At 48.7% G+C, this 27,273-nt stretch overlaps 1 protein-coding gene across 1 annotated transcript in view; it reads right to left on the bottom strand.

The window, feature by feature from the left end:
- LOC122922423 (Myb related transcription factor, partner of profilin) overlaps positions 1-24,832 on the bottom strand; it is a 91,660-nt gene extending 66,828 nt beyond the window's left edge. Inside the window, exon 1 of the mRNA XM_044273024.1 lies at positions 24,770-24,832. The gene's annotated coding sequence lies outside the window, so the exon portion shown is untranslated. The remainder of the gene's footprint in view (positions 1-24,769) is intronic.
- Between the last annotated feature and the right edge of the window lie 2,441 nt (positions 24,833-27,273).

Here is a 27,273-nt window from a genome sequence, read left to right as displayed (position 1 = left end):
TGAACTGCCAGCAAGGTGACTTGTGTTATATGAACTTTCCATTGTGTGTGAATTAACACCAACACTGCAAAGTTACTGCTGTTTTGTGCAATTGCCTCAAGTGTGAACAAACACTGACGTTTTGAGTTAAGAACTTGTATTTTGCCTCTGTACTGCGCCCCCTTACCCTGCTGATAAGGGTCATGTGACCAAGTTTCTATTGGCTAATGCATTTTTTGGGAATATCTCAGGAACGGTACGTGCTATAGAGCTGAGACCCCGTCTAAAACCTTCTCAGACACCAAATATCGTGACTGTAAATGCGACGGTGTGGATTACTTTAGCAGACATACACACATACTCAGCTTTATATATTAGATTATATAATATGCCATATATTATCACATATAGGTCACGCTGACAGTAACCATTGCTATTGGTTACTGAATGGATACAATGGAGCCGACTAGTTGATATTAACAGCATCAACTGCAGTATATTTATTTTATAATAGTGCTCCTACTATTGGGGAGATCCAGCATGGACACAAAATAATAATTGCCAGATATTAATTATAAGATACTCTGATGAATCGTGTTTTCAGGATATCAATTACGAGAGAGACTTTAACCACCAACTGATTGTACGGTTATAGTCAAGTCTGGATGAATTACCCTTATAAGCTACAATATTACCTGATATTTTGGGGACACCATCTTATGAATATATGAATTTGGTATTATTATTGTGTGCAATATCGGATCATGCTAATTTTTTATTTTTATGAATTTTCCTGTGTTTTATATCTATTTTGGGTTTATACTACATACTTTGCGGAAGGAGGAGCGTCTATCTTTCTTTATCAATTTCCTTTTTAATACTGGGACTGGGTGACCCAAATTGATAGCGAACCCTCCAGCATCCATTGTGTTCTCTGTGTGAGCCCCTTTATTTCTGCTGTTCTGTTAGAGCAGACTCCGCCGACTATGATGGCGTTTGTTCAGTTTCCGTTCTTTTTACCAGAGAAAATAAAGTGCGGGGATTTTTTGTCCAGTCCTCTTGACAGAATCGGTGACAAAGGCTCCAATGCAGATGAAGAAAGTGCAGACTACGTATTAAGCATCTGCAACCTCCGTCCTCCTCCTGGGGCAAGAGCGCGACCTCTGGTAGGGACTGTTGACCAGTTGGGGGCCGTCTTTTAGGACAGATCGTCCAGTGACCTACAGCGTCTTTTGTGAAGAACGAGCAAATGTAGACAATGATACATTCATCCAACGTCATACACTAAACATAAGTGCCACCATAACGCTGCCATACACAGCGCCCACCCGACGCTGCCATACACAGCGCCCACCCGACGCTGCCATACACAGCGCCCACCCGACGCTGCCATACACAGCGCCCACCCGACGCTGCCATACCCAGCGCCCACCCCGACGCTGCCCTACACAGCGGTCCCCCGACCTGCCATACAGCGCCACCCGCTGCATACACAGCGCCCACAGCGCCCACCCGACGCTGCCATACACAGCGCCCACCCGACGCTGCCATACACAGCGCCCACCTGACGCTGCCATACACAGCGCCCACCTGACGCTGCCATACACAGCGCCCACCTGACGCTGCCATACACAGCGCCCACCTGACGCTGCCATACACAGCGCCCACCTGACGCTGCCATACACAGCGCCCACCTGACGCTGCCATACACAGCGCCCACCTGACGCTGCCATACACAGCGCCCACCCGACGCTGCCATACACAGCGCCCACCCGACGCTGCCATACACAGCGCCCACCCGACGCTGCCATACACAGCGCCCACCCGACGCTGCCATACACAGCGCCCACCCGACGCTGCCATACACAGCGCCCACCAAACGCTGCCATACACAGCGCCCACCGACGCTGCCATACACAGCGCCCACCAGACGCTGCCATACACAGCGCCCACCCGACGCTGCCATACACAGTGCCCACCCGACGCTGCCATACACAGCGCCCACATATGCAGTTGTCCCATGTGATGACCTATAACAGAGCCATAAACAGCTTTACCAAGACTATTCTGTAATTATTTGGCGGTAACTGCCCAGTCACCCCACCCTAGCGCCCACCCTGCCCACAGCTACCCTTTGGCTACTTTCACACTAGCGTTTAGTCTTGAGATCCGTCATAGGGTCTCAATAGCAGAAAAAAAAACACTTCCGTTTTGTCCCCATTCATTGTCAATAGGGACAAAACGGAACAGAAGGGAGAGCTCCAAAATGCATTCCGTTCCGTTCTCATACCGGAGAGCAGCTTTCCATCCTGGGATGCGGAACAAGACGCATCCGCCATAACCCACAATGCAAGTCACTGGGGACGGATCCGTTTTCTATGACACAAAAGAAATCAGATCCGTCCTCCATAGTTATAGATAATACAACCGGATCCGTCCATAACAGATGCAGACGGTTGTGTTATCAGTAAAGGAAGCGTTCTGCTGAACCCGGCCGGATCCAGCAAAAACGCTAGTGTGAACATAGCCTTACTGGAGGCTGCCGCCACTCCACCAGCAGGATTGGTGAAGATGGCAGCACCACTGTACAGGCCTCCTCCAGAAAGTGGCGCAGCAAATGGCCCGGCAGCCACCTGACCAATAACAAAGCTCGATACGTAGCTCTGCGGCAAACCGAGCAGGGTGGATACAAATCAATGATTTATTATTATTTTTATTTAAAATCTGATTATTTTTTTTATATAAAATGCTTTTTGAGGAAAATCTATTACCATCCAAAGGTTATTCCATCATGAAATAAAGATTTGTTTTTTAATTATGTAGAATAAGGCTGTAGATGTTACATTTTTTGGTAAATAAGTTCCATTAATCCATTCACAATGTCCTGCTCTTCCGGGGGTTTTTGTAAGATTATTTCTCTGCCTACAAGATATTATCACAGATGCTTGGGTTACTTTTGCAGTTTTCAAAACGGAATTTGACTCAGCAGAGATCACAGGCCTCTTCTTCACAGCAATAATGTTATAACATGAACAGGCCCCTTGCAGACGAGCGAGCCCGGATTAGGGCCGGATGCGTCCCGGGTGCATTGCATTTTCCACGCGCGTGATAAAAAAAACTGAATGTGGTACCCAGACCCGAACCCAGACTTCTTCACTGAAGTTCAGGTTTGGGTTCAGTGTTGTGTAGATGTAATTATTTCCCCTTATAACATGGTTATGAGGGAAAATAATAGCATTCTGAATACAGAATGCTTAGTACAAGGTCAATTGAGGGTTAAAAAAAAAAATATTTAAATTAACTCACTTCCTCCAATTGATCGCGTAGCTGCCGGTCTCCTGTTCTTTCTTTAGGACCTTTCAAAGGACCTGTGGTGAAGTCACTGAGCTCGTCACATGGTCCAATCACATGGTCCATCACCACGGTGATGGACCATGTGATGTGACATCACCACAGGTCCTTTAGCCGGCAGCTCATGATTAAAGAAGTAAGAAGAGATCGGCAACTACGCGATCAAGAGGAGAAGGTGAGTTAATTTTTTTAATTTTTTAACCCTCAATTGACCACCTACTAAGTATTCTGTATTAAGAATGCTATTGTTTTCCCTTGTAACCATGTTATAAGGGACAATAACACAGTGAATAGACTTTCATCTTAGCAACCATGCGTGAAAAATCACACCGCATCCGCACTTGCTACATGCCCATTACACATACACACACACAGCCCTGCTACATGCCCATTACATACACACACACACAGCCCTGCTACATGCCCATTACATACACACACACACACACAGCCCTGCTACATGCCCATTACATACACACACACACACAGCCCTGCTACATGCCCATTACATACACACACACACAGCCCTGCTACATGCCCATTACATACACACACACACACAGCCCTGCTACATGCCCATTATACACACACACAGCCCTGCTACATGCCCATTATACACACACACAGCCCTGCTACATGCCCATTACACACACACACACAGCCCTGCTACATGCCCATTACACACACACACACAGCTCTACCACATGATCCACTGTACAAGTCCTGTGTAGTCTGGAGCCGCTCCTGATGAGGGGCAGAGCTTCTCAGGAGAGGGGCGAGGCTCAGGGGAGTAAAATGCGTCGGACATTTGTACAGGCGTTACTGTGACCTCTGCTTCTGGCCATTTTGTCTGCCTGCCGGAGAGGTCTGGATCCGCCACTGCCTGAAGACGCTGCACGCTGTCGTCCTAGTCCGGCTGATTCTCACTGTATTTTCTAGGTTCTAGTTAATGGGGCCGGCAATGGCGGATCCAGACATCTCAAGCAGGCTGCTGTTGGACACTAGCTTTAAAGTGGTCTTCCAAAACTTATTATTACTGATAAGCTGTCCTCGGGATAGGTCAACAGTATCTGATTGGTGGGGCTCCGACACCCGGGAACCCTGCCGCTCAGCTGTTTGAGAAGGCAGTGACGCTCTCAGAAGAGAACAGGTCTGAGTGCGAGACAAAGCACAGCCGCTGTACAGTGTACGGCAAAAGGCTTGGCGAGCACGGAGAAGGCTGCAGAGATACTGCGAGCTGAGAGGCGGGGGTCCTGGGTGTCAGACCCCCACTGATCAGATACTGATGACCTAGCTTGTGGACAGCTCATCAGTGTTAAAGTCTCAGAAAACCCCTTTAATATAGGCTCTGCCTAAAGTCCCGCACTTGAGAACAAACACTTGTTCGCTGCCAAACTCGCGTTTTCAGACTGCTCCCGACAGTTCCAAACCAGGCTGCTGATCTTTCCACTCTGGATTCAAAGGACCAAGCTGCCTCAACACTGGCTTTTTAGCTTCTCCTAATTAGACAGCCACAACCCTAACTACTTACCTGTGCAACACAGTGGAGACCTACCTACTGAGAAAACCAATACGAATGCAAAAATGTACCCACAGTTGTATTGTAAGGGTATTTTTAAGTACTGATTGGTTCTGTAAAATCACAGAGCTATAGTGGCAAATATGGGGGAACTGCTCAAAACCCAAACACTGTAGCGTGTTTCTCATTGGGGGAGCAGTCCCACCGCATGTGGACCACAGCAAACGACTATCCCCAGCAAAAAATGCGCACAATGGAGGATGCAGGCGCGGTCCACATGCACCACAAAGGCATCCTACACAAAACGGAGCATTGTGCGGATGAAAATATAATTATATAAATCACAGAAAAAATGCACCAAACGAATATGCCACTGACTATACTAGCTAGTCATACAAGCTTGTATGACTAGCTAGTATAGTCAGTGTATAGTATAGTCAGTGGCATGCTCCGTTTTGTGTAGGATGCCTTTGTGGTGCATGTGGACCGCGCCTGCATCCTCCATTGTACGCATTTTTTGCTGGGGTGGTTGTTTGCTGCGGTCCACATGCGGTGGGGCTGCTCCCCCAATGAGAAACACGCTACAGTGTTTGGGGTTTGAGCAGTTCCCCCATATTTGCCACTATATTTCAGTGATTTTGTTTTATATGTAGTGTATGTGCCTCCATCACACGGTCTGATATGGGTGAGGCTCACAGTCTTGCTTTGTTCACATTGCACTAGTTGTCCTGCTAGGCGGTTGTGTGGAAGCTTGGCTGTGAGCTGGATGTCATCACCTTCAGACCGTGTTCACACCATAGTTAGCGCAGTGGTAGGACCCTTGCCATGCTGAGAGACCTGCATGATGGGCTCTGATATGTTCCTGACACGAATATATTGGCAAAAGTCTCAGCTTTTAATATCTGCTTGTATGACTAGCTAGTATAGTCAGTGGCATATCCGTTTGGTGCATTTTTTCTGTGATTTACTGATTTGTTCTGTCCCTTTAATTATGTTGCCTTCTATTATTACCATTCTGTGTAATGATGTGCCTTGTAATGTAGTACCCATCCTCCATTGTGCTGATAAGAACACACTTCTGAGTGAGCTCAGAGACAGAGGGGCTGATGGGAATAACGGAGGTCTCCACTAACAATTGATTGGCACTTCACTGAAGGCATTCTAGGTAGGATGCAAGTATTTCTTGTACACCCTGGGGTGTCGTCCATGTGCTATGACATGGCGATTTAGGCTAGTGATGTCCATTTACTTTACTATTATTCTGTATGTGATTTGCTTGTTACTGTATATTTATTCACTTAGCCTGCATAGGGTTATTGGTTCTCACATTACGTATACACTGCAATAAACCCGCCAGTTAGTGATAGTGTCTACACTACTCGGACCGGTAGCATAAAGTCAGGCGCCGACCTTCAGCCGCGCGCACAGATAATTGCCTCATATTTAGGGTTCCCCCACGCAGCCCCTCTGATATTTCATGCTCCGATGCTCTCCCTTCCCTGCGATATCTCTTTACATTTTGCTCCGCGGAGGCTCCTGCCTAGCTGTGGTCCCGGGACGTCACTGATGGGCAGCATTTAGCACCGTCCTAACCGTTTTACAGACTTGGGCAGAGCTAAAGACCACCCATTAATGCCGGTGACTTCCCCGGGCTCACTGCCAGCGCAGGGCAAGGGAGATCAGAGCACTAAAAGTCAGGGGGCCCGAGGGGAGAAGAAGGGGAAACCTCCAGGTTCAGCTCTGAACCCAGACAACCCCTTTAATAAAACCAGCTTCATCGTATTTGACTGGGGCCCATTTAGGGTTAGGGTCCCCCCATCACCAGTCCCTGCTCAGGGTCTGTTCTATTAGACTGAGTGGATTTTAATTACGATTAGTTTTTTGATTTGTTATAATAAAGGTTATGTTTTTAGGGAGGTTATTTTGTTGGAATATTTAGCCTCTATCGGGCCTTACTGGTGGCATGAGAAACACTTGAGTGATGTAACTGGGGCACATTTATCAAGCACGACTTTACTGTAGTATCGGCAAAGCCTGTCTTTAATCCCTTCACCACCTCCGATGTATATGTACAGCAGAAATCTCATCTTTAAACTTGGCGCCCGGTTGCGTGTGCAGCAAACGCCGTAACCTCCAAGCTTCTGCCATTTCAAACCGCAGAGACCTGCGGCACATGTATGTGATCGGCCATAAGTCCGATCACTTACATTTCAGCCCTCAGGATCCGTGGTCAAATGTGACCGCGTGCTCCTGCATTCCCCAACTGAGATCGGCGGTTGTAGACAAAAAGAAAGAGAAGGCGCTCATAGGGTGAGTATGTAAAGGATTATTTCCCTTTTCAGGCGAGAGGTAATATGCTCACCTGTTAGAGTTGCACCAATTGGGTGCAACTGCAATGAGAGCTGAGTGCCCGTGAGGGTTGGTTGGTGCCGCCGGCTTTGTCCAAACCCCCTTCGGTCGGTGCCGAACCGCCGAATGGGTGAGTACAGGAACTGTAGCTTTGGTGGACCAAGAAAAACGGACAGTAACAGGCGCAAATCCACAACCAATGGTAGAAAACAAATTGGTTTATTCAGGACTATTCAGTCCTTAATAAACCAATTTGTTTTCTACCATTGGTTGTGGATTTGCGCCTGTTACTCGGTCCGTTTTTCTTGGACTTTCTTAGTCCACCAAACCTACAGTTCCAACTGAGATCGGGGAACCTGTTACACTGCACTAATAGCCTGAGGCCTTGAGCAGACATGTACCAATCCAGGCCACTAGGTGGCAGCACTGCACGGTTATACTGAAAATGAAGTGTTCAATGATGGCTACATAGGGGGAAAAAGGAAACTAAATAGAAGTTCAAATCCCCTACCTTTCACCAAAGTCAAAATAAAAATACTCCAAAAAAAGTACACATCATAGGAACTGTCACGTGCGAAAAAGCCCATACTATCAAAATATAATAATATTAATCCCATACGACAAATGATTTAATAGAATAAATTACTAAAAACAGCCAATTCGCCCAAATTTTTTTTTTTTATAGAAAGTGATCAAAAGTCACACACACTTCAAAATGCCATCACTTAAAAGTACAGATCGACCCGCAAAAAATGAGCGCTCACATAGCTAGTAAAAAAGGTATAGAGGGTCAGAATATGGCAGTATTAAAATCCATAAACTATATAAATGTGGTATCTCTGTAATTGTACTGACCGGAGAATGAAGGGAACAGGACAGTTTTATCTCATAGGGAACGCTGTAAAACACAAAACCCATAAACTATATAAATGTGGTATCTCTGTAATCGTACTGACCGGAGAATGAAGGGAACAGGTCAGTTTTATCTCATAGGGAACTCTGTAAAACACAAAACCCATAAACTATATAAATGTGGTATCTCTGTAATCGTACTGACCCGGAGAATGAAGAGAACAGGTCAGTTTTATCTCATAGGGAACTCTGTAAAACACAAAACCCATAAACTATATAAATGTGGTGTCTCTGTAATCGTACTGACCCGGAGAATGAAGGGAACAGGACAGTTTTATCTCATAGGGAACGCTGTAAAACACAAAACCCATAAACTATATAAATGTGGTGTCTCTGTAATCGTACTGACCCAGAGAATAAAGAGAACAGGACAGTTTTATCTCATAGGGAACGCTGTAAACAGAAAACCCATAAACTATATAAATGTGGTATCTCTGTAATCGTACTGACCGGAGAATGAAGGGAACAGATCAGTTTTATCTCATAGGGAACGCTGTAAAGACAAAACCCATAAAACTATATAAATGTGGTATCTCTGTAATCGTACTGACCCGGAGAATGAAGGGAACAGGTCAGTTTTATCTCATAGGGAACTCTGTAAAACACAAAACCCATAAACTATATAAATGTGGTGTCTCTGTAATCGTACTGACCCGGAGAATGAAGGGAACAGGACAGTTTTATCTCATAGGGAACGCTGTAAAACACAAAACCCATAAACTATATAAATGTGGTGTCTCTGTAATCGTACTGACCCAGAGAATAAAGAGAACAGGACAGTTTTATCTCATAGGGAACGCTGTAAACAGAAAACCCATAAACTATATAAATGTGGTATCTCTGTAATCGTACTGACCGGAGAATGAAGGGAACAGATCAGTTTTATCTCATAGGGAACGCTGTAAAGACAAAACCCATAAAACTATATAAATGTGGTATCTCTGTAATCGTACTGACCCGGAGAATGAAGAGAACAGGTCAGTTTTATCTCATAGGGAACGCTGTAAAGACAAAGCCCATAAAACTATATAAATGTGGTATCTCTGTAATCGTACTGACCCGGAGAATGAAGAGAACAGGTCAGTTTTATCTCATAGGGAACGCTGTAAACAGAAAACCCATAAACTATATAAATGTGGTATCTCTGTAATCGTACTGACCGGAGAATGAAGAGAACAGGTCAGTTTTATCTCATAGGGAACGCTGTAAAGACAAAGCCCATAAAACTATATAAATGTGGTATCTCTGTAATCGTACTGACCCGGAGAATGAAGGGAACAGGTCAGTTTTATCTCATAGGGAACGCTGTAAAGACAAAGCCCATAAAACTATATAAATGTGGTATCTCTGTAATCGTACTGACCCGGAGAATGAAGGGAACAGATCAGTTTTATCTCATAGGGAACGCTGTAAAGACAAAGCCCATAAAACTATATAAATGTGGTATCTCTGTAATCGTACTGACCCGGAGAATGAAGGGAACAGATCAGTTTTATCTCATAGGGAACGCTGTAAAGACAAAGCCCATAAACTATATAAATGTGGTATCGCTGTAATCGTACTGACCCGGAGAATGAAGGGAACAGGTCAGTTTTATCTCATAGGGAACGCTGTAAAGACAAAACCCATAAAACTATATAAATGTGGTATCTCTGTAATCGTACTGACCCGGAGAATGAAGAGAACAGGTCAGTTTTATCTCATAGGGAACGCTGTAAACAGAAAACCCATAAACTATATAAATGTGGTATCTCTGTAATCGTACTGACCGGAGAATGAAGAGAACAGGTCAGTTTTATCTCATAGGGAACGCTGTAAAGACAAAGCCCATAAACTATATAAATGTGGTATCTCTGTAATCGTACTGACCCGGAGAATGAAGGGAACAGGTCAGTTTTATCTCATAGGGAACGCTGTAAAGACAAAGCCCATAAAACTATATAAATGTGGTATCTCTGTAATCGTACTGACCCGGAGAATGAAGGGAACAGGTCAGTTTTATCTTATGGGGAACGCTGTAAAGACAAAGCCCATAAACTATATAAATGTGGTATCACTGTAATCGTACTGACCCGGAGAATAAGGGGAACAGGTCAGTTTTATCTCATAGGGAACGCCGTAAATACCACATTTATATAGTTTTATGGGTTTTGTATTTACGGCGTTCCTTATGAGATAAATATGACCTGTTCTCTTCATTCTCCGGTCAGTACAATTACAGAGATACCACATTTATATAGTTTATGGGTTTTGTGTTTACAGCGTTCCCTATGAGATAAAACTGTCCTGTTCTCTTAATTCTCGGGTCAGTATGATTACAGTGATACCACATTTATATAGTTTTATGGGTTTTGTATCCCTGTAATCGTACTGACCCCGAGAATGAAGAGAACAGATCAGTTTTATCTCATAGGGAACACTGTAAAAACAAAACCCATAAACTATATAAATGTGGTATCTCTGTAATCGTACTGACCCGAGAATGAAGAGAACAGGTCAGTTTTATCTCATAGGGAACGCCGTAAATACAAAACCCATAAAACCATATAAATGTGGTATCACTGTAATCGTACTGACCCGAGAATGAAGGGAACAGGTCAGTTTTATCTCATAGGGAACGCTGTAAAAACAAAGCCCATAAAACTATATAAATGTGGTATCACTGTAATCGTACTGACCCCGAGAATAAGGGGAACAGGTCAGTTTTATCTCATAGGGAACGCTGTAAACACAAAGCCCATAAAACTATATAAATGTGGTATCTCTGTCATCGTACTGACCTGGAGAATTAAGGTAAATTTTAACATAGTGAATGCCGTAAATAAAATAAAAATAAAAACTGTGGCAGAATTGCATTTTCTTCCCAATTCTACCCCATTTGGAATTTTCTTCTGCTTCCACTACATTGCATGCAACTGTAAATGGTGCCATTAGAAAGTACAACTTATCTCGCAAAAAATAAGCCCTAATAATAAGGTTATGTGAACAGAATATTAAGAATGTTTTTCTTGAAACCCATGCGACTATGAACTGCCATCCAGGACAGGAAACCTGAAGAGATAAAATGGCCCCCACCCCCACCTCAGTGATTCTCTGGAGGCGTGCCGACCACCAAAAGAATAGGCTTAAGAAAGGGTTAATGCAAACACAATTCGGTACATTATATCCCTATCCAATATCATGTACTTATTTTTAAGTACCTTACACTTTATTTTATTTTTTTATTAAGAGTTGGGAATTTTGGGGTGCTGTCATGGATTTCAAGAAAAACTATTACGGGTAACAGTAATTTTTGCTTTCCGCTCACCCATGAGGACTAAAGTATAAGTTGGAACTTGGGGGGCTACCCTCTGTAGTACTTTCCTCCCAAAGGCTGCATCTGAATTTAGATGCAACCTATAGGGCCAGATTTATCATTACACTTACATCTTACTCCACTTTTACATGTGCGCCAAAGTCACTTTTGGCCGAGTCAGAGTTACTAACGGTCCCTTAATACTGTGATAAAGGTGGCTTGACGGTAGCAGTTTATCCTTCAGTGAGCGGCTTTACAAAAGTCGCTCGTCTATGAAAGATTTGCATGTTCTAAGATAAGCATGGTCGTCACTGGAGTGAAACTGAGGAATAGTCAATCTGTATTCATTTTCATAAGAAAACACTTTCAGAAAACTGGCGAGCGCAGCGCAGCGCCAATAAAAGTTGGACATTTTTGCGCAGTTTTAGCTATTGTGCAGAAGTTTGTGACTTTTTCACTCCATTATTTTGACTTGAGCTAATGATAAATCTGGTCCATAGTGTTTAAAAAATGGTATTGGGAAAGCGCCAAGTGGCCGCTCTGCAAATGTGAGCCAGAGGAGCAGCCACCTTCTCTGCCCAAGAGGCTGCAGCGCTTCTTGTTGAATGTGCCCCAAACCCAGTTGGGGGGAGATAGGTTTAAGGATGAATAGGCAATGGAAATAGCAATGGCACCAGTAGAAGCCTTGTGACCCCTGAATTTACCCTGAAATTCTAACAAAAGGTCCTCATCTACTCTTCAAGATGCCATGGACCTTAACAAGCATCTTCTGACATCAAGATGGCAACACTACATCCCGACTCCTGTGGAAGTCTGAAACCATCTTAGGCTGGAAAGATGGAAGGGGCCTAATAATCACTGTATCCTCCAACACAGTCGTGTAAGGAGGAGAAGCGGAGAAGGCTTGAGTTCCTGGGACCCGTCCAGCAGACGTAACTGCAAGCAGAAAGGCCATTTTGAAGGTCATTTTTGCTGGTTTTTGATACAGGGCAGAAAGGACCGTGTTCAGATCCCAAGGGGGAGATAACAGTTTCAATGGGGGATGCAATCTGGAGGCTGCAGTTACGAATCTCTTAATCCATGGATGCTCTGCTAACTTGGTGTCAAAGAAATAACGGAGAGCATCAACCTGTACTCTTAGGGGGGAAGCCTTCGGATTTTTATCTAGATCTGCTTGCAAAACATTTAGAATTTTCGACACATCCGGGACTTTCATCTGGACTGCCTCCTAAGAAGTCAGAAAACATGTTCCACACTCTTATGTACTTGGGGTTACTAGCTTTTCACTTTCTAAGAAGCGGCAGGACGGATGCGACAGCTGCTCACCCGCCTGCCGGACTCCCCTGCCGCTAATGTCAAAGTACGGAGTTCTAGCATAAACCATGAAGTTACAGGGTTTATAAACTTGTCGTCACCTGGGAATATTGCCCACATGGGCTACATCCGTAGAGCCTGCATTTTCAGGATATGTGCCAACATATTGTCATGTTGATAGATTTGGGTGGAAGGAACCCCATTTAGACCAGAGGTGAGTAAATGACTGTAAGCTACCCCTCTGGAGATTGATGGAGATAGTTGTTAGACAGTGTATTCCTCCTCTAGTGGGTATGGCTGCCCCCTTCCAGTTTAGTAGGCTGTAAGATATCAGACTATAACTCTGCACTGGAGTAGGGCTATGCCATGCCTATTAACAATAGTGCTAAGGCTGGGGTAGGCTTATCCAGCTCAGGGTAGAGAGTCTGGATCCGTGCCTTGACGGATTCCCAGAATGGATGTAGTCTAGGACAAGACCAGAAAATATGGAAAAGAGAGCCTACATTTCTGCATCCAGCAAGAGGGAGAAGAGGTTGGGTAGATCTTAGAGAACCTTAGCGGTGTAGAATACCAGCACTACAGTACTTTACAATATTGTTTCCAGTGCAATGTGCGATCCGTTGCGTTTGGGGCTAGCTAAACACAGATGTCCATTCAGTCTGGGAAAATTATTCTGCTAGGTCTTTCTCCCATTGAATCAATTGAGGTCCCTTATGGAAAGTCAAGCTTTGCTTTAATAAGGTGTAATATGGTCTTGGAGAGGAGTGACCAATCTTGTTTAGGGCTTCAGGAACGGGTCATATAACTTCAGTTAAGCAAGGTAGGCCACCATCTGTACCTAAATTGCTCCATGTCGGGGATGCGGTAATGCTCTTGTAGGCGGCTAAAGGTCATGAACCCTTTCTGATGGATTATATGGGGAATATTTTGAATGCCCCGATTCATCCATGTCTAAGTCCTGTACATGGTTTTCTAATGCTTGTATAGGGTTCTGCGCCGGCAGGATCTCGGCCAGTACACTGAATGATGTAAGAGGCTTACAGGACGGGCCAAGCAACAGGCTGGGGAGGGGTAATGTGAGAAGAAGGAAGAGCGGCCTGGGCACTCACAGCCCCGGACGCCGCCCCCTGGGCACTCACAGCCCCGGACGCCGCCCCCTGGGCACTCACAGCCCCGGACGCCGCCCCCTGGGCACTCACAGCCCCGGACGCCGCCCCCTGGGCACTCACAGCCCCGGACGCCGCCCCCTGGGCACTCACAGCCCCGGACGCCGCCCCCTGGGCACTCACAGCCCCGGACGCCGCCCCCTGGGCACTCACAGCCCCGGACGCCGCCCCTGGGCACTCACAGCCCCGGACGCCGCCCCCTGGGCACTCACAGCCCCGGACGCCGCCCCCTGGGCACTCACAGCCCCGGACGCCGCCCCCTGGGCACTCACAGCCCCGGACGCCGCCCCCTGGGCACTCACAGCCCCGGACGCCGCCCCCTGGGCACTCACAGCCCCGGACGCCGCCCCCTGGGCACTCACAGCCCCGGACGCCGCCCCCTGGGCACTCACAGCCCCGGACGCCGCCCCCTGGGCACTCACAGCCCCGGACGCCGCCCCCTGGGCACTCACAGCCCCGGACGCCGCCCCCTGGGCACTCACAGCCCCGGACGCCGCCCCCTGGGCACTCACAGCCCCGGACGCCGCCCCCTGGGCACTCACAGCCCCGGACGCCGCCCCCTGGGCACTCACAGCCCCGGACGCCGCCCCCTGGGCACTCACAGCCCCGGACGCCGCCCCCTGGGCACTCACAGCCCCGGACGCCGCCCCCTGGGCACTCACAGCCCGGACGCCGCCCCCTGGGCACTCACAGCCCCGAACGCCGCCCCCTGGGCACTCACAGCCCCGAACGCCGCCCCCTGGGCACTCACAGCCCCGAACGCCGCCCCCTGGGCACTCACAGCCCCGAACGCCGCCCCCTGGGCACTTACAGCCCCGGACGCCGCCCCTGGGCACTTGCGATCCCTCATTTACATATTAATAAAACTCTGTTCTTGCCCCTGGTGAACATCCAAACAAAAAGACAAAGGTACCATTTGACTGATCTCTAGTTATGCTACAGTGCTATGTAAGCGGTGCATAAGGGCAAATTGTGGTGAGAGACTCCCTTTAACCATAATTTTAAAGACCTGGAGACCCAGGAGGCAGCTATAGCAGGCCTGAGACTACTTGATGCCGATTCCCAAGATCTTGGCATTCTAGGTCTTCAAACGGAAGCGCAGATCTTTTGGCTATCTTAGCTACAGAGCGCATCTGCCCTTGGTGGCCTTCTTTGGAATGGGACGCTCACCCACCCAGCCAGACTGAAACAGGTTAGCCGCTGTGGCCATGTTCAGGCGGCTCCCCATGAGGCTGGGAGGAGGCAGAAAGAAGGCAGGCTTGGAGAGCTGCTCCGCAAGGAGACGAATGCCGCCTGGGATAGGTCCTTTTACGGTGGGTAGACCCGGACCTTCCCCAGCCCTAGAGTGAGAACCCAAGCTAGGAGCCAGAGCTCCGCATGTGGTGCAGCGTGTGATGCATACATGTGTGTGATGATCACACACTGCACTACATACATCAGACACATCGTTACGTTACGCGCTGCTGTCACCTTTTTCTGCTCAGTCTGTAGCTCCACCGCCGTCAGGGTCCTTGTGCAGCACACCCAGGACTGCGTATCCAAACATCCCCCCGGAGCCGCCCCCCCTCCTTCCAGCGCCCACCGGCTTCCCCTGATGCAGGACCTGTATCGCTCCTGCGCCTGCCCAAACCAACCAATAGAAAAGCTTCTTGCTGTCCGGAGCTTTGCTATTGGTTACTGCAGGCACAGGCAGCAAGGCTGCGCTGCCTGTGCCGTTCACTGCACGTCCTACGCTGAGGAAATGCAGGGAAAGTCTAAGGCGTATTGTACACCTCAGACTTTTTCCAGGGAGTAAAATGGCCGGAACAGGAGTCTATGACGCTTGTACAGGCGTTATTGCGACCTCTGGTCTAAGGTGTCGCACTGCGCCGTGCCGTGGATGGATTTCTTGCGACTGTTGTGTCGCAGTATGTCGAAGTGCGTCACCGTAAACTATCATTACAATAAGTGGTGCCGTCTGACCCCAGCCTAAGGCTGGTCTCAAGGGTTTGCTCAAGTGACCGGAAAAAAGTCCCATCTCTACCTCAACGTCCCATCTCTACCTCAACGTCCCATCTCTACCTCAACGTCCCATCTCTACCTCAACGTCCCATCTCTACCTCAACGTCCCATCTCTACCTCAACGTCCCATCTCTACCTCAAAGTCCCATCTCTACCTCAAAGTCCCATCTCTACCTCAAAGTCCCATCTCTACCTCAAAGTCCCATCTCTACCTCAAAGTTCCATCTCTACCTCTTTCAATAGAACAAATTACGCACGTTCCCCCTCAAAACAGACGGGGAAAATAGGCCTGATCCGGAGTGCAGTCAAAATAAGACTGTTCAAGAGTCTAATTCAGGCGCACCTACATAAGAAAATATATATCTAAAATCACAAAAGTTTGAAAACTTTTGAAGTAGACTTAAAACTCAAAATTGGCGAAACAAGCACAAAAGTCTCCAAAACAGTGAACCAGTTAAAAACAGAGAGCAGCATATTCTTATTTTTTTTCTTTTCTGATTGCAGATTTATTTCTTCCATTTTCTAGGAACGGTCACGGGGGCCGCCATCTCCAGCACGGTCACGGGGGCCGCCGTCTCCAGCACGGTCACGGGGGGCCGCCGTCTCCAGCACGGTCACGGGGGCCGCCGTCTCCAGCACGGTCACGGGGGGCCGCCGTCTCCAGCACGGTCACGGGGGGCCGCCGTCTCCAGCACGGTCACGGGGGGCCGCCGTCTCCAGCACGGTCACGGGGGGCCGCCGTCTCCAGCACGGTCACGGGGGGCCGCCGTCTCCAGCACGGGACCCTATTGACCTCTATTGGAGAGTTTTCTGGGCATGCTCTGTGACCTGTGCAGAGGTCATTGTGCAGGGAGGTGGAGTAGATAAACTCTGTCAATCACCATGGGTCATTCTAATCCTGCCTATAATGATATCACCTCTGTGTGTAGATAAGCAGATGACTACAGTAAAGTGATCTCTACAGATCAAGTAGTGGAGCCAATAATTAAGCTTAGTGGCCGGTACGAAAACTGCAGGATTTAATGCTTTTTCTGTAAATATGGACAGTGACGTGGAAAATTAAAAACAACAATCAAACGTTCTTTTAAAAAATATATTAAACATAAAAACATGATTTAAAAAATTGGTCAGTTTCCGTCAAAATGGCGCTGCTCCCAGACTGCTGATCTTTTTCTCTCTGGATTCCAAGGGATTGGATAATAAGCGCAAGACACGACCATTAGAAGAATGTAGGTTTCATCGGTGGACGTTCTTCAGTCTACCTCCACGTGTTCTCTCCTGTCCGTCTAATGGTCGGGTCTTGTGTCAACCATGTGTGATAGGAACCCTCTGGTCCACCACTCCTCATCATCATCATCATCATCATCTTGTGTGTGTCCCAGATGGAAGAGCTTAGAATGACCACTGCAGGATATCTATCCCCTGTATGACCGCCACAGTAAAAGAAAATCCCACCTCTGTGAGAACACCACCACTGCAGGATATCCATCCTCTGTATGAACGCCACCACTGCAGGATATCCATCCTCTGTATGACTGCTACCACAGGAGGATATCCATCCTCTATATGACCACCACCACTGCAGGATATCCATCCTCTATATGACCACCACCACTGCAGGATATCCATCCTCTGTATGACCACCACCACTGCAGGTTACCCAACCTCTCTATGACTGCTACCACAGGAGGATATCCATCCTCTATATGACCACCACCACTGCAGGATATTCATCCCCTGTATGACCGCCACCACTTTTCAAAGCGCAGTGTGGTAAATACACTCCACACTGAACACAGAAGGGAAAAGGTATTAGGCCTGGAACATAGGGAAATGGTCACACCTAGTGAGTCCCGAGCCCTGATTGCTATCAGTATGACTAGACCTTTATGGTAGGTTCTTGCGTACAAACATTCCTAAGCCCAATCTCACCCTAACAGGGCCCTGCAGATAGTGTCAGGACACAGATGGCCTATTCCTCCCCAGATGAAGGAATAGGAGACCCCTTCAGGCCTAATGTCAGCAAGTAGGGGAAAACAACAAACAAAGAAGATAAACTTAACTTCCAGAAGTATGCGGACGAGCAGGAACTCAGAGAGAACCAACACCAGGACTTCCGCAAACAAGGAGCCATCAACCGCATAGCATGATGGGCGAGGCGGACTAAATAGAGAAGGAATGACCACTTAAGCTTCACCTGAGACAAGAGGTCATCCCCAGCAACAACACAGAAAGGTGAAACCAAAGAGACTGCCAATCACGTGCAGCCAGTCTCCTCGATCTTCTAGTCCCTGTCACAGGCGGGACCGTGACAGTACTCCCCAGGACCGTCTTTATCCGGATGAGCAATGTGAAAAGCTTTCACAACACGATTAGCATTAACGTCGGCCGCTGGAACACACATCCTCTCTTCAGGTCCATAACCCTTCCAGTGGGCAAGATACTGGAGGGATCTACGGAGAATTCGGGAGTCCACTTATCCTGGCTATTTGAAATTCTAGATTACCGTCCACCATGACAGGCGCAGGAGGCAAGGAGGACGGTTCAACAGGTTCGACATCTCTCTTCAACAACGATTTATGGAACACAACTAGGTTAATAATGGCAATGATTTTATATGGACCAATAAACCTTGGGCCCAACTTCCACGAAGGTACTTTCAACTTAATTTTACTTGTGGACAGCCACACAGAATCACTAACTCTTAGGTCCAGACCATTCATACGTCTTGTCAGCCATATGTTTATACTTATTGCCATTTTTTTATTATTTTGAATCTTCCATCAAATAGATGACAAAGAGGAAAATCTTCCCTCTTCAGGTATACCAGAAGTCTCTGCGGATGGAACCCATATGCCCTCAAAAATGGCTACTTATCAGTGGACTCCTGTCTACGGTTATTTATGGCAAACTCAGCTAAAGACAAAAATGAAGACTACTCCTCCTGATTCTCCAAGACAAAACATCTCAAGTAAGTCTCCAGATTCTGGTTAGTGCCCTTAGTCTGTCCGTTCACCTGAGGATGAAAATCAGGATCTCATCACGGTATCTCTGGGCATTCAGAATGCCATCAATAAAATGCATCAGTGATTCGCCTGCCCATACCATAACCCCACCGCCACCATGGGCCACTCCATCCACAACATTGACATCAGCAGACTGTTCACCCACACGACGCCACAGACGCTGTCAGCCATCTGCCCTGAACAGTGAAAACCGGGAGGCATCCGTGAACAGAACGCACCTCCAACGTGCCAGACGCCATCGAATGTGAGCATTTGCCCTCTCAAGTCAGTTACGACGATGAACTGCCGATGAGGATGACGAGCAGAGGAGCTTCCCTGAGACGGTTTCTGATAGTTTGTGCAGAAAATCTTTGGTTATGCAAACCGATTGTTGCTGCAGCTGTCCGGGTGGCTGGTCTCAGACGATCATGGAGGTGGACATGCTGGATGTGGAGGTCCTGGGCTGGTGTGGTTACACGTGGTCTGTGGTTGTGAGGCCGGTTGGATATACTGCCAAATTATCTGAAACGCCTTTGGAGATGGTTTATGGTAGAGAAATGAGCTCATTGCACGGACAACAGCTCTGGCAGACATTCCTGCAGTCAGCATGCCAACTGCACGCTCCCTCAAACATTGTGACATCTGTGACATTGTGCTGTGTGATCAAACTGCACATTTCAGAGTGGCCTTTTTATTGTGGGCAGTCTAAGGCACATCTGTGCAATATTCATGCTGTCTAATAAGTGCCTTGATCTGCCGCACCTGTGAGGTGGGATGGATTATCTTGACAAAGGAGAAGCGCTCACTGACACAGATCCAGACAGATTTGTGAACAATATCTGAGAGTAATGGGTCTTCTGTGTCTGTAGAAAATGTTTTTGATCTTTGAGTTCAGCTCATGCAAAATGGGAGCAAAACCGAAAGTGTTGAGTTTTAAAATTTTTGTTACGTTAGCCGACTCCAGGTAGACCAGATTTTTGTGATCAGTAATTACCATATTAGGATGAATCTACCATTGTGATGAATCATGTGATGGACCATGTGATGAGCGCAGTGACGTCGCCACAGGTCCTTTTCCTCACAGATGAAGGCAGAAGAGAAGCCAGGCTGCGCGAACAAGTGGGTTAAGGTGAGTTAATTAAAAAATATTTTTTTTAACCCCTTAAGCCCTATTGTACTTAGCATTTTGTATTAAGAATGCTATTATTTTCCCTTATAACCATGTTATAAGGGAAAATAATAATGATCGGGTCCCATCCCGATTGTCTCCTAGCAACCGTGCGTGAAAATCGCACCGCATCCACACTTGCTTGCGATTTTCACACAGCCCCATTCACTTCTATGGGGCCTGCGTTGCGTGGAAAACGCACCTCTTTGCACAAGTGATGCGTGAAAATCAGATTGTAGATGCCAAAGTGTTCTCCAAGTTGGACCTAAGGGGGACATATAATCTGGTCAGGATCAAGGATGGGGATGAATGGAAGACAGCGTTTAAGGCTCCATACACACGGCCGCAGAATGGGTCCGCATCCGTTCCGCAATTTTGCGGAACGGGTGCGGACCCATTCATTCTCTATGGGGACGGAATGGATGCGGACAGCACACAGTGTGCGGTCTGCATCCGCAATTGCGGAGCGCGTCCCCGATCTTCGGGTCCGCAGCTCCGCAAAAGATAGAACATGTCCTATTCTCGCCAGCCGCTCTGGCTCGCATCTGTGGTAATCACTATGGCCAGTGACATGTTCCAGGGAGTCCGTTTTCTGGGTTCGTCCACCAGGACAGGGAGTTTAACACTTCCTTCGGTGGGACTATTTTTGAGTTGAGGGAGTGGTGGTCTCTGTCCCAGGATGAGAGCACCGTGTCCTGTAAGGCTCTTCAGTGATACTGGGCCCAAGGCACAATTGAGATGTAAGAAATCATCAAACCTAGAATCTGCATAGACAACGAAACTCGATTTTGAATCCTTCTCGAAGGGAATCTAGGATCCACTGGTTCTGGGCGACTTGCTTCCAAGTTTGCCAGAAATAACGGAGTCTTCCCCCTACCGGCTTGGCATCATTGTTTCCCCGTGTTTGGGTTGAAGAGGAAGCCTCTTTCCCTTCCTCCTTTTGGGTAGCTCCATCTACCCATCTTGCCTTTCCCTCTTGGTAATGTACTTGAGAATTGTTTAGAGGGCCTCCGAAAGGGCTGAGTCTTTCTAGGTTTTCTTCTGAAAAGCCTTTTTTCCTATTGGCTGCACTTTCCAGGATAGAGTCCAAGACTGGACAGAACAAGTAGCAACCGGAAAAGGGGATTGCGCACAGTTTCTTTTTGGAAGCCATATCTCCAGTCTATGACTTCAGCCAAAGTGCCCGCCTTGCCGTGTTTGTTAGAGTGTCATTCCTTGCTGCAAACCGGATGGATTCAGCTGAGGCGTCAGCCATGAAGGATGTGGCCATCTTTAGTAATGGAAGAGAGTCCAAGATTTCTTCCCCAGACGTTTTTATCCTGAGGTGGTTCTCTAATTGATCCAGCCACAGGACCATCCATCTGGCTATCGAGGTGGCAGCGATATTTGCATGCTCTCTTTAATAATCCATCTATTTTCTATTTGTGATGAATCTTCAAATGGAATAGTGGTTCTTTTCACCACCTTTGCCACTTGAACATCCACCTTCGGGATTTCTTCCCACAGTTTTATCTCTTCTGGGTCAAAGAGAAGTCTGCTTTCAAATTGTCGCGGAACATATAATTTATTTTTCGCTTCCTCCCATTCTTCTTTGATTAAATTTTTTAGGTTTGTATTTACAGGGAAAAGTTTCTTTGCTCTCAGGCCCCCAAACATTTCGTCCTGTGTGGTGCGAGCCTGTTCTTCCTCTTCGACTGCCATTGTCTGTCTTATGACGGTTAGGAGAGGATCTAGATCCTCGCTGGAGAAAAGGTACTTCCTCGGTTTGTCTGAAGAGGAAGGGGGAAGATCGTCCTCCATGTCATCGGAATAGTATAACCTCTCTTCCTCAGAATAGGAATCTATTTGGACACTAGACCGTTTAGCAGGTGGGGGGAAAGGGACTATCGGAGGGATGTGGCTTAGACTGCCTGGACCTCTTCCGTTACTATGGCTTTCAAATTCGATAAAAAGGAAGGTTGTTCTTCTTTTAGGATTGTTGCCAGGCAATCCATACATAGCGATTTTTTATATATCTCCGGCAATTTCTTTGTGCAGGTTGCACTTTTTTTTTTATTTCATTTTTTGAGTCTCCATGGGACTTGTGTCCTGTCTCTTTCTCAGCCTAGGTGGAAGGGAGAAGAGAAAGAGACAAAATACGGCATTGCCTTACAAAAAACCATGCGGGTATTAGAAAGGCAATCAAACACTTACATGACCCGGGACGGGGGAGTCTGTAACAGTGTCCTGCTTAATAGACATCTGGACCTCCATGATGCCTAGCTGCACAAACTACAACACGAATAAATAGACTTACCCCATTCGGTCCGCCCCCCGTCTCTGCGCAGCTCTGCCTCCTAATTTTCGGGGAACTCATTCTAAAGAAGAGTCCACCCCCATGCGAGGGCCCCGGTTCCGAGGCCGCCAGCATGTGTACGGGTGCTGCCATCTTCTCCCGGCCGTATGACGCGCACTTCCGGTCCCGTGACGCGCACTTCCGGTCACGAGCTCCGTCGCATCAGGAGCCGCCGCTGAGCCCAGAGCTGCTCGGCGGGAGAAGCGGCATCAGCGATCCCGATACCGCGGCTTGGTTGGGTAAGGAGTCCAGGAGGTCCCGGATCCCAGGAAAGGCTAGGGGGCCCTTCCCAGAGCGAGCATAGGCCCTGAATGAGAGCTGAAGAGGAGAGGTGAGATCCCCCCCCGACCAGCCTCGGCCTCGTCAACAAGTTCAGCAGGGACCCTCTCTGCTCCTATCTCCCGTAGGGACAGGAAGAACACTGTAGGGGGGAGAGTGGGGGTGGGGAGTGACCTTTTAACATCTCAGTCTTCCTGTCCCTACAGAGGCCAATGGGGACATCCTCCACTGGGTGCTGTCATGGAGGGACATCCTGCAAAACATATTCCCTTCTTATAACTAAAACTCTTGCAAGCAGGCCCAGGGGTAGCTCCCCCTAACTGCATAGGTTCATAAACTCAGGAGTCTCTCCACCGAAGGTGTCAGAGGAAGCCGCCACGTTATATGATAGTTCATTCTGAGAGTGAGGGACCTTAGATCTCTCTCAGGCGTCTATCCAGACGTACAGCAAGGGACATGGCCGCTTCCAATGACTCAGGATTTTCGTGAAAGGCCAACGTGTCCTGTAGCCTCTCAGACAATCCCTGACAGAACTGGCTACGGAGAGCTGGATCATTCCACTCCGTATCAGTAGTCCATCTCCTAAATTCAGAGCAATAGGTCTCGGCAGAACGCTCTCCCTGCCGTAAACCACGTAACTTGGTCTCAGGCCAGGGAGATCCAAACGGGGTCATCAGAGATGAGACCTAGAGCTCTTAGAAATTCATCTACCGACCGGAGGGACTCATTCCCTGATGAGAGCGGGCGTTACTTAAAGTACAACTTACACGACTCTCTGAACTGAATGAAGTTGTCACCCCCCCCCCCCCCCCCCCCCCGAAAACCTGTCCGGAAGTGCAACCGTCGGTTCAGGACAGGCCAGGTAAATACTACTGACACCAGCAGCCTGTGATCCCTGGATCTGCGTGCGGAGGTCGGCTACCTCCAAAGACAGACCTTGCAATTGTCCAGCCAGTGCAGCGATAGGATCCATAGCCTCACTTACACAGACAAAAAAAGATGGTTTGCGGCGGTTGATAATGTCACGGCGCGGGAAATACACTGAACACAGAAGGGGAGGGAAAAAGGTATTAGGTCTGGAACCTAGGGAAAGGGTCACACCTAGCGAGTCCCTACGCCGAGCCCTGACTGCTATCAGTATGAACAGACCTTGATGGTAGGAATGTTCATACACAGGAACCTAAGCCCAATATCACCCTAACAGGGCCCTGCAGATAGTGTCAGGACACAGCTGGCCTATTCCTACCCAGATGAAGGACTAGGAGACCCCTCAGGCCTAATACCAGCAGGTTAAGATAAACTTAACTTCCAGAAGTATGCGGACGAGCAGGAACTCCGAGAGAACCAACACCAGGACTTCCGCAAACAAGGAGCCATCAACCGCATAGCATGATGGGCGAGGCGGACTAAATAGAGAAGGAATGACCACTTAAGCTTCACCTGAGACAAGAGGTCATCCCCAGCAACAACACAGAAAGGTGAAACCAAAGAGACTGTCAATCATGTACAGCCAGTCCCTGTCACAGGCGGGACCGTGAGACCACTGCAGGATAGCCATACCCTGTGAGACCACCACCGGGTGTTTATAGGATGGTTACCGGGTGTATATGTATTAATATCCGGGCGTTCCTATAATTTGGCGTGCGTACAGGACGGTCGCAGCGGGCGCGCAGGGCGGTCACCGCGCGCACAGGACAGTCACAGGACGGTCACCGCGCGCACAGGACGGTCACAGGGTGGTCACCGCGCGCACAGGACGGTCACCGCGCGCACAGGACGGTCACCGCGCGCACAGGACGGTCACCGCGCGCACAGGACGGTCACAGGGTGGTCACCGCGCGCACAGGACGGTCACCGCGCGCACAGGGCGGTCACCGCGCGCACAGGACGGTCACCGCGGGCACAGGACGGTCACCGGGTGTATATATTCTAATCCCCGGGTGTTTATAGCATTTGGGGACCGTATCTCAGGGTTACTAGATCTACAGGTCAGTCTCCGGCCGCGGACACCTCCCGCTGGGTAGGTATGCCAGGCTCCGGGTACTTACTGTAGAGGAGGGGGCGGGGGCACACAGCAATGATTTCGGGGATTTTACCTTTTCGCAGCCGCTCCGGCTCCAGCTCCACCTCTTCCACTTCCTCCGCCGCCCACAGCGCATGCGCCGCCTTACGTCATCGCAAGAACACGGCCTGTACCTCAGCCGCTGCGCCTAGAATCATGGGAGAGGTTCCCCCTGCGGCCACGAGATGGCGCCATCGTTCCCCTTACAAGTCTAGACTGATGGGAACTCTATAAACGCTGAGCACGAGCCACGCCCACTCCGCAGGAACACGTGCGGTGCGAGCTGCTGGGACAGAGCCGCAGTGCGCATGTGCAGCCTGCTGACCGCATCTGCCGCTGCTCTCTATAAGGGGCTGTTCACACATCAGTGATTGGGAGCCAGGCGGCAGACTGATGAGGGTGGGGAGCCGGATGTTAGTAATCCGGTCCCATCAGTTCAGTGATCCTGCTTTTTGGGTTTGAGGTTAAGTGAATTACATAATGTATTGCGTTCTTAGGCCCCTTTCACACGGGCGAGTATTCAGCGCGGTTGCGATGCGTGAAGTGAACGCATTGCACCCGCACTGAATCCGGACCCATTCACTTCTATGGGGCTGTGCACACGAGCGGTGATTTTCATGTATCACTTGTGCGTTGCGTGAAAATCACAGCTTGTTCTATATTGTGCGTTTTCCACGCAACGCAGGCCCCATAGAAGTGAATGGGGCTGCATGAAAATCGCAAGCAAGTGCGGATACGGTGCGATTTTCACGCACGGTTGCTAGGAGACGATCGGAATGGCACCCGATCATTATTATTTTCCCTTATAACATGGTTATAAGGGAAAATAATATAATTCTGAATACAGACTGCATAGTACAATAGCGCTGGAGGGGTTAGAAAAATAAAAATTTAACTCACCTTAGTCCACTTGCTCGCGCAGCCGGCTTCTCTTCTGTCTTCAGCTGTGTGCAGCAACAGGACCTGTGGTGACGTCACTGCGCTCATCACATGGTCCGTCACATGATCCATCACCATGGTAAAAGACCATGTGATGGACCATGTGATCAGTGCAGTGACGTCACCACAGGTCCTGTTGCTGCACACAGCACAGACGAGATGCCGGCTGCGCGAGCAAGTGGACTAAGGTGAGTTAAATAATTTTATTTAACCCCTCCAGCGCCATTGTACTATGCACTCTGTGGTCTGAATGCTATTATTTTCCCTTATAACCGTGTTATAAGGGAAAATAATACAATCTACAGAACACTGATCCTAAGCCAGAACTTCTGTGAAGAAGTTCGGGTACCAAACATGCCGATTTTTCTCACGCGCGTGCAAAACGCATTACAATGTTTTGCTCTCGTGCGGAAAAATCGTGCATGTTCCTGCAACGCACCCGCATCTTTTCCCGCAACGCCCGTGTGAAACCAGCCTTACAGAATCCATCGCGTGGTTCACTGCATCCATAATACAAGTGTACGACCAGAACCAAAGGCATTGAATTACGTGATGGATTCAGCAGTGTGGATTATAACCCCTCGTCAGTGTCTGCGGCGGTGCGGGTCATAACCCCTCGTCAGTGTCTGTGCGGATTATAACCCCTCGTCAGTGTCTGTGGCGGTGTGGGTCATAAACCCTCGTCAGTGTCTGCAGCGGTGCGCATCATAAACCCTCGTCAGTGTCTGCAGCGGTGCGCATCATAAACCCTCGTCAGTGTCTGCAGCGGTGCGCATCATAAACCCTCGTCAGTGTCTGCAGCGGTGCGCATCGTAAACCCTCGTCAGTGTCTGCAGCGGTGCGCATCGTAAACCCTCGTCAGTGTCTGCAGCGGTGCGCATCATAAACCCTCGTCAGTGTCTGCAGCGGTGCGGATCATAAACCCTCGTCAGTGTCTGCGGCGGTGTGGGTCATAAACCCTCGTCAGTGTCTGCGGCGGTGCGGGTCATAAACCCTCGTCAGTGTCTGCGGCGGTGCGGGTCATAAACCCTCGTCAGTGTCTGCGGCGGTGCGGGTCATAAACCCTCGTCAGTGTCTGCAGCGGTGCGGATCATAAACCCTCGTCAGTGTCTGCGGCGGTGTGGGTCATAAACCCTCGTCAGTGTCTGCGGCGGTGCGGGTCATAAACCCTTGTCAGTGTCTGCAGCGGTGCGGATCATAAACCCTCGTCAGTGTCTGCGGCGGTGTGGGTCATAAACCCTCGTCAGTGTCTGCGGCGGTGCGCATCATAAACCCTCGTCAGTGTCTGCGGCGGTGCGGGTCATAAACCCTCGTCAGTGTCTGCAGCGGTGCGGGTCATAAACCCTCGTCAGTGTCTGCAGCGGTGCGGATCATAAACCCTCGTCAGTGTCTGCAGCGGTGCGCATCATAAACCCTCATCAGTGTCTGCAGCGGTGCGGGTCATAAACCCTCGTCAGTGTCTGCGGCGGTGCGGGTCATAAACCCTCGTCAGTGTCTGCAGCGGTGCGGGTCATAAACCCTCGTCAGTGTCTGCAGCGGTGCGGGTCATAAACCCTCGTCAGTGTCTGCAGCGGTGCGGGTCATAAACCCTCGTCAGTG

This window comes from Bufo gargarizans, unplaced genomic scaffold, assembly GCF_014858855.1.
Source record: "Bufo gargarizans isolate SCDJY-AF-19 unplaced genomic scaffold, ASM1485885v1 fragScaff_scaffold_347_pilon, whole genome shotgun sequence".
Classification (NCBI taxonomy): Eukaryota; Metazoa; Chordata; class Amphibia; order Anura; family Bufonidae; genus Bufo; species Bufo gargarizans.
The sequence above is the reverse complement of the archived record's forward strand: the minus strand, read 5'-3'. Positions and strand labels throughout refer to the sequence as shown.